The sequence below is a fragment of the Notechis scutatus genome, unplaced genomic scaffold, assembly GCF_049901735.1.
Source record: "Notechis scutatus isolate UNSWTSFEM ecotype Mainland unplaced genomic scaffold, rNotScu1.2 NSCUSCF27, whole genome shotgun sequence".
Classification (NCBI taxonomy): domain Eukaryota; kingdom Metazoa; phylum Chordata; class Lepidosauria; order Squamata; family Elapidae; genus Notechis; species Notechis scutatus.
The window spans coordinates 55,577-64,160 of record NW_028263151.1 but is presented as its reverse complement, the minus strand read 5'-3'; positions in this window follow the sequence as shown (position 1 = coordinate 64,160).

Below are 8,584 nucleotides of genomic sequence, written 5' to 3'. Positions count from 1 at the left end.
GGTAGCCTGACTGCCATTAGGTACCGAGATGAGATCCTCAGACCCGTTGTGAGACCATATGCTGGTGCAGTTGGCCCTGGGTTCCTCCTAATGCAAGACGCTGCTAGATCGCATATGGCTGGAGTATGTCAGCAGTTCCTGCAGGACGAAGGCATTGATGCTATGGACTGGCCCACCTATTCCCCAGACCTGAATCCAATTGAGCACATCTGGGACATCATGTTTCACTCCATCCACCAATGTCACATTGCACCACATACTGTCCAGGAGTTGGGGGATGCTTTAGTCCAGGTGTGGGAGGAGATCCCTCAGGAGACCATCCGGCACCTCATCAGGAACATGCCCAGGCATTGTAGGGAGGTCATACAGGCACGTGGAGGCCACACACACTACTGAGCCTCATTTTGACTTGTTTCAAGGACATTAAATCAAAGTTGGATCATCCTGCAGCGAGGGCGGAGCTGGCGTCATGACAATACAGCATGCAATCTTGGAGGTCTGAGATCGCTGCCGATATCTTTGCTCCTGGACGGTCCTATCGGATCTAAACCATCCTGAAGAGATGGTGAAAGTGAAGAGTGCATCCTGTTGATCCCAGGGACATTGCAAAGTCCCTGGTAGATCCAGGAGAAGCTCTTCTTGCCAGCAGCAAAGAGGCAGCCATTAAAGCTGCTGAAGTTGGGACAGTTCCGAAACGAAAGAGAACAGAAAGAGAGAGTGTGCCGGTTTGGTGAGAACTTTTTCTTTATTCTAAGATCTGAAAGGACACCCTAAGGAAAAGAAAGAATCTGTAAAAGTTTTGACAGAAGTGATTAAGCGGTGATTTTAAACAGGAATGTCAAAGTAATGTTTTTTTCTCATTGCTGGATTTTCTATTCATGATCTTATATTTTGAAACTGGACTGTTTTTTTTTCCCATCTATTTTTTTTCTCCATTTTGATTTTGTAACATTTTAGGCTAGAGACTCCCTTTTAGTTATTTCTTTTTTTTAAAGGAGGGGGAAAGTGAAAGCAAAGAAACTTTGTAACACCGCCAACTAGAGGCTTGGAAATATTCTATTTCTCTTGTGACCAGACAAAGCTGAGAAAGAAAGAACTGAGACTTTTTTTCAAGGACATTGCTATTTGATAAGATAGAGGGAAGAGCATGGGAGAGTATTATTGCAGGTGCTCTTCTGGGTTTCTATTAACAGCTGGAGTCTGGTATTGAAGTTTATAGGGAAAAAAAAGGTGATAAGTTTTTGGAGAAGAGTGTTATAACAAGAGCCTTGGATAACTAAACAAAGTGCAGTGTGTTCTTTTGATTTTTCCTAAACTGTGCTACTCCTCCTCAACAATTTACTTTTTGAAATAGCTATTTGGATTTTTAGTTCTTTGGAGCTTGTCTTTGCTTTTTTTTTTTTTCCTTGTCTTTGGAAGTTAAATTTTTATGTTGGCTTTTTGTTTTTCCATCTACCTCCAATACTGTTTTTTTCTTTCTTTTTATCTTCCTGGCTTTTTTTTCTTTTTCTCTTATGCAGCCTTTTATATTTGAGACCTCTTAATTGGATGAAGGTGTTGAAGAACCTGAATAATTTTTCCTCTTTTTTTTTTGGGCTTTTTATTCCTCACTTTTCCGTCTTTTTTAGGATTTTACAACTTTTTCTCTTCTGTGTATGTTTATGGTTTTTTACTTCATTTTTGAATTTTCATTGTTATCTAACCAATCGATTGGATTAAGGTATACAAGAACCTGATGAAACTCTTTATATTATTATTATTATTATTATTATTATTATTATTATTATTATTATTATTATTATTATTATTATTATTATTATTACTATTTGGCTTCTTTTTCCCTACTATTTTGAATTGGAATCGCAATTGGTTACTCCACAGTTGGATTAAGGTCTAGAAGAACCTGAAGATTTTGAATTGTTTGAAATGAGTTGGAAATTAACAGCTCCTGGTTCTTCAACTTCTACTTCCTCCTCCCCACCATCTGGAGGACAATGTTCAATACAGACAATGTTAAGGCAAGAAAAAGAACAAGAAAAAGAAAAAGTGACCCTGCAGATGATTATGCAAGGAATTCAAAACATTCAAACAAGATCAGAGAATATTGAAAAGAGAATAGAGAATATCGAACAAAGAACAGAGAACATTGAACAAAGAACAGGGAAACTGATGAAAAAATCGAGAACTTCCAACAAATGATGATGAAGTATGATGAGAGACTACTAAAAATTGAAGAAGATAAACAAAGAGATAAGAAGATTGGAGACATTGATAACAGATAAATTGTGGTTGAACAAGATAAAAGTGGTATGCTGAGATGGGAGATGGACAGATCAGAATTTTATCTTAGATTCCAAAACATAGAGGAAGAAAAAAGACAAAATCTAGCTGAGATAATGATAGAAATATTGGCTGAAGCTTTGGAAATAACTGAAGAGAAGATGGATGGAATAGATGAAGTCTATTGAGTTTTCACAAGATACGCAATGAGAAATAGCCTACCAAGAGAAGTTCACATCAGATTTACAAAGAAAGCCATTAAAACGCAAATATTGCAAGTGGCAAAAGAGAAAACATTGAAATATAAAGATAAGGAGATTGTGGTTTTGAAACAAGTACCCAGAAGAGTGAGAGAGATGAGAAGAGAATACCAATTCTTGACCAAATTGCTACTTAAAAAGAGGTGAATTGTAGATGGCTGATTCCAGAAGGTTCAATGTTCACATGGCAAGAACAGAGATACAGAATTGATTCAATTGAGAAAGCTGAATCATTTTATACAAAATTTTTCAGAGGGAAAGAGGAAGAGGCAGAAAAAGAAATTTCACTAATTGAATTCCAAGAGGACTGCCAAATGATGACTGAAAAAGAGGAAGGTGCAGTAGGTGGAAAGGAGGAAGCCAAAAAACAATGTGAACCAAGATCCATGAGAGCTGCCAAACCTAATTATAATTTTTGTGTGATTTTGTTGTCAGCATATTCAACTATGTAATGAACAAAGTATTTAATAAGAATATTTCATTCATTCAGATCTAGGATGTCTTATTTTTGTGTTTCCTTTATTTTTTTGAGCAGTGTATAATAATAATAAGTCTTTATTGATTAGCCCTTGTGCCATGTCAAAGTGCAAAGTTCCAGCAACAATTTGTTACTAAAATTTAATAACAGCAATTCAAAATGAAATTTGATAAAATACTGTTTAAAATGGAACTTGATAAATTACAATTTAAAATGGAATCTAGACAAAATACGATTTAAGATGAAATAGTAATAAAATACAATCCAAAATAAAGTTGTAATAATGTATAATAATTTAAGATATAGATAAAATATAATAACATTATATTTCGGAGTCGCCCTTGCAATCTACCCCAATCAATCCCACATATGCAGATCTCAACCAAATCATTTTGTTTAAATACTGTGCTACTTTAAATGTTATTTTCAAGTTCTGGCCAGACATAAGGTAAGTTATTTTGATATGGGTATCATGGGTCATTCGTCTGATATATGACCAAGGTACCTGTCTCTCATCCTCTTATACAGGCAACAGTCAAATAGGATGTGAGCCAGGTCCTCTACCTCTGCTGCTCTGCAAATGCAGAGACGCTCATTGTATGGTATTGCATGAAATCTCCTGTATCTAACCATTGTGTCAAGCTGTTCAAATCTTGCTCTCGTGAATATCTCCCTAAGATGTTTTGGGAGTTGTGACTTCAAGTAGCTATCTACTTGGAAAGTACATTTGTATTTACTCAACCATTTCAAGTTACCTACCTTACTAAGGATAGCTATATCAATTTGTGCATCTATATCCTTAATTCTTTGGGCAACTCTTTTTTTAAGATTGTTCTCCTGTTACACAAGAGATAGGAAGACCACAGCTTCTTACAAAATTGGTTAGTTTAATGATCCAGGAGATTTGTGATTGTAGTTTTATTTGCTCTAGTAGGCATAATTTGGGTAGTCTATCAGTCTCCATTTCATTAACTTTGCACCTGTAGTCATAAACTCTAATTGTAGATAATGCCTGAATTGTATAAATTGCCAATTCAGCTCTAACTGCTGCAGCAGATGTTCTTGGGTCTACACCCAAAATACATCTCAAATGCTGGGACTGTGTTTGTTCTAGGATTGTGGTTGAGTAAAGACCCCAAATTTCTGCTCCATACAAGAGCATTGTGGTAACCTTAGCCTTATAAACCTTGATGAATGGGACTAAGGACCCTGGATAACTATGTTTTTTTTAGTTTGAGCAATAAATTCAAACGGGCTTTTGCTCTAAATGTACTCCGTTGATGATGGCAGGCCCAAGATCCAGTCTTGGAAAAAGTTACGCCCAAATATACAAAGGAATTAACCTGTTCAATTGGTTCACCATCCAATTGCCACCTATGTCTCTGATGGTTTCTTCTACATAACATATATAAATCAGATTCTGCATGGTTTCCCCTTTTTAATTTCATAAGGTTTATCTACAATTTCAGAAAAAAAGGACATATTAATCTACTCATTTAATCTTAAACCCTGATGTTAATTCCATTTCAGCTCTCCTCCTATATCATTTCATTTATTTCAGTATATTTAAAATATTTCAATATATTTAATAAACATATTCCATTATTAAACATATTCCATTATTATCTCTATACATAAAGGAAAAGAGCATTGAATTCCATTATCAAAAATAGCAGTTCTATTTTCCATTTTATCAATCTATATGTCCCATTTCACAACTACAAATTTATTTATGTTACCCTCCCAGCACCCTGCAGAATCCCCACTCCAAATATCATTCAGCCATTATCTCTATGTCTAATTAAACATTTTTTCCCATTTCTTTAGAATTCCCATATTTCTTTGTTCCCAAGTCCTGATTCTTATCCCTTCTTTCCTCTTGTATTTTCCCCTTTATTCTTTCACTCCAGTTTTTATCCCCCTCTCTATTTATAACTCCCTTCTGCCCTTCGAATTTCTGCTGATTCTTTTTCCCTTTTTTAATTTTCTGGATATTTCCCTCTTTACTCAATTTCCCAAATCTCCAATATTTATTTCCAACTCTTTTCCTCTTTCTTTCCAGAGTTCTTTGTTCTTGATGGTAATTAAAGATGGCCCCTTCTATGCTTTGCTCCACCTCCTCTTCTGTCCTTTGTCTTTGTTGTTCATACTCTGCAATAGCATTTTCAATGAATTTTAAAGCAAAGCCCAGCATTTCACCTCATTCTTGTAATATTTCTTTTGTGTTTCTAAGTTCCATTTTTAATACCAGAAGAGATATCGCCATTTTACAGCTTTCTAATTAGCAATTTAGTCCAAATAGTGTCTTTAAAGTTAATTTCCAACAGTCAGCTTTTATTTTTTTCCTCTCAAGTTTTAATCCTCAATTAATCCAATGCCAAATCCATATCAGCATCAACAATTAATCCAAGGGCAGAATCTTCCTGTTTCTTTCTTTGTTTCAATATTTCAATTTTTCAAAGTTCTTGTTTTATTGTATCAATTTTCCTTACAGTTTGAAGAAACAGAGTTTTTTGAAAGAAAAACAAGTTAGATTTAACATAGATGGCACACTTTGTTCTGACAAGTCCACACCCCCTCTGTTTTTTCTTCCCAATTATTCAGAGCTTTTTAAACCACAATCTTCCAAAAAGATCAAATTCAATTGATATTAAAATTTATCTTTAACAATCTATAGTTTAGCTTTATTAGTGCCAATATAAAATCAAAATATACTTATCCAAATTGATTAGATGATTCCTTCTCCAGCTTCTTCCTTTCTCGGTTCAAAGCCCCGCTGCTGTCAAAAGCAATTCACACCTTTTTAAAATCTTCTATTCTCCATTTTAAGTCCTTTCTTGAAAATTGTTTGAAATGTTAATCCTGGGAGCAACATGGCTTATGGGAGAGAAAGGGCCCTGATCCCTTTCATTAGTTGCAGCTGGGAGAACAGGATATAAGAAGAGCGTTTGCACACAGCACCTTGCTGGAAGCAAAGTGTGCATTATCTTTGTCGAGGCTTATCTGGGTTTTGGCATCCTCCCAATTGTGTGTGCTTTGTTATCTTTTGGAAGCCTACAATTTATTATCCTGGCCTATTGTGTTAATTACTTCAGCTTGGTTTGTGTTGGTTTTTTTTATTTCTAATTTATCTCTACTTTGGTTTCGGACTGCATTTCTTCCCTTTGTAGATTGTTTTTGGAAGAGTTTGATCTCCAGCCAAGGATAACTGGACATTGGGGGCCAGGTTGGAGGTACTAAAGGGAATGTATCTAATTTTGTGACTTTGTTATTTTTGTGCCACGCCCCAGGTCATCACAGTCCTTGACTCATGAGACAACTATCTTGTTTTGGCTACAAAACCCCATCTATCTCTACCTCCCATCAGCTCCAAGCTGTGTCAAGCTTGAAGCCATGTGAAAAGAAATCCCAATAGAGAAAACAAACAAACTACAGAAAAGAAAATGGCTACAGCCAGGTCAGCTTCAGAGTTGACACTGTCTCCTTAATTTTCATTTTTATATAGCTTCTTAAAAAATAATTGTTATCCTTTTACTGTTCATCAGTCACCCAGAATCATCTTATTGGTGAGATGAGCAACATACAAATGATAACTAATAATTTCCTGACAGTTAGAACAATTAATCAGTGGACTGAGTTGCCTCCAGAAGTTGTTGTACTCCAACATTGGACATTTTTAAGAAGACATTGGACAACCATTTGTCTGAAATGGTAGAGGGTTTCCTGCCTGAGTGTGTGGGGGCGTTGGACCTGAAGACTTCTGTGATAAATACCAAAAAAGAGACACGAAGACCAGGAACCATAAAAGCTTGTTTATTCAGCGTTTGCAAAGGCCAAAAAAATGGACCCCTTCTCCTCAAAGATAGGAGAATGGAGATCCTGCTCATAGGCTGGGTAAATACATTTATACTTTTCTTCATACAAGGTTTCATTCTTGTCACCTTTTTCCTGTTTCTCTCTGGTAAGCACCTATATCTACTGGTATTTTTCCACTAAACACCACCCACTTATTTCATATCTTGGAAACCCCCTTCTAATGGCTTCTCTTTTCCTGTTGTGAATATCAGCATTTCTTAATTTTAGCAAACAAGACAATAGTTCATTATACAGTTCCATCAGGTCAAGGTGACCTGCTGAAGATTTTACAAATATCTCTGCCAAAGGTTTGACATTTTCATGTTTAAGCCAGAAATTTGACATTTTTACAGAACACAAACAACCTTGTTTTTATGATTATATAATATTCCAGTAATATTGCCATAGCTCATTAATAGGATAAATATGGCATTACTTATGTTTCTCATTTTCACAGGTTTAATCCTTAATATGTAATTTTTACATATCACAACTTCCAAGATCCCTTCCAATTCTGTTATTCTGTTATAATGATAACAACCAGGGGTGGGATTCAAATTTTTTAATGACTGGTTCTGTGGGCGTGGCTTAGTTGGTGGGCGTGGCTTGGTGGTCATGTGACATGGCTTGGTGCTCATGTTACTGGCTGGTCATGGCCAACTCAATATCATTCACATTGAGGCATGCATCTCCTCGCCTGGCCTCTCGTGACTGTGGGGATGCTGTAACAGTTGTAAGTGTCAAAAATAGTCATAAGTCACTTTTTTCAATGGTCACTCCACACAAGCAAAGTACCAGCAAAGGAGGGGAAAAAAAACTCCAGAGAAGTTCCAGAGACATGAAGTCTGGTCCTGCCAAGAATGTAATAAGGGATTAACAGAGAGGCAGTTTCTGTAAGCAACACCAGAATGTTTCCTTCTTGCCTTCCTTACAGGATTAGGCCAGTAATTTCTTCTAACAACCAGTTCTCCGAACTGCTTAGAATGTTAACAACCGGTTCTAGTGAATAGGTGAGAACTGGTCAAATCCCACCCCTGATAACAACATATTGAACCACAGACACCTTGCAGTAAACTCACAACACAATCAGGAGAAAGAGGGTCAAACAGATAGAAGCAGTAATATTTTCTGAGTGAGAAAACTTTGATGAGAAGGCTCACTTATTGGCTCCTCTTAAAAGTTTGAACCCCATCTGCAACTTTCCCTAGAGAGCATCTGCCTGTTGACTCATTCAGAATTCAGAGAAGTGACATCTCACCTCCTTGTTATAATCATAGTGATTTGTTTGTAGTCTTGCCACACATCCCTCAAGGTATTTCTACAGACTTTCAGAACTTTTGCCACAAAGATATCAATAACAGGCTTTCTCCTCAATATCCCACTAGGGTTTGTGGGCTGATGTCATGGCACTGGAAAGTCTTGAGCGGAGACTTAAATGAGTCTGGAGACAGAGACAACCTGGGAAGGCTTTTAGGGCAGAGAGAAGCTTTGTTTAATCCACTTTCAGCTTTGAAGACTCTGCTGGACTCTGGATTAGGAAGGTCCCTGAAGGTTTTGTCTTGGAAGTCTTTGCTTTCTTCCTTTCTTCTTATTCTTTGTTCAAAATAGAATAGACTAGAATTCTTTATTGGACTCACAGTGATTGAACTCACAAAGAATTTGTCTTGGTGCAAATGCTCTCAGTGTACATAAAAGAAAATAAACACAGAAC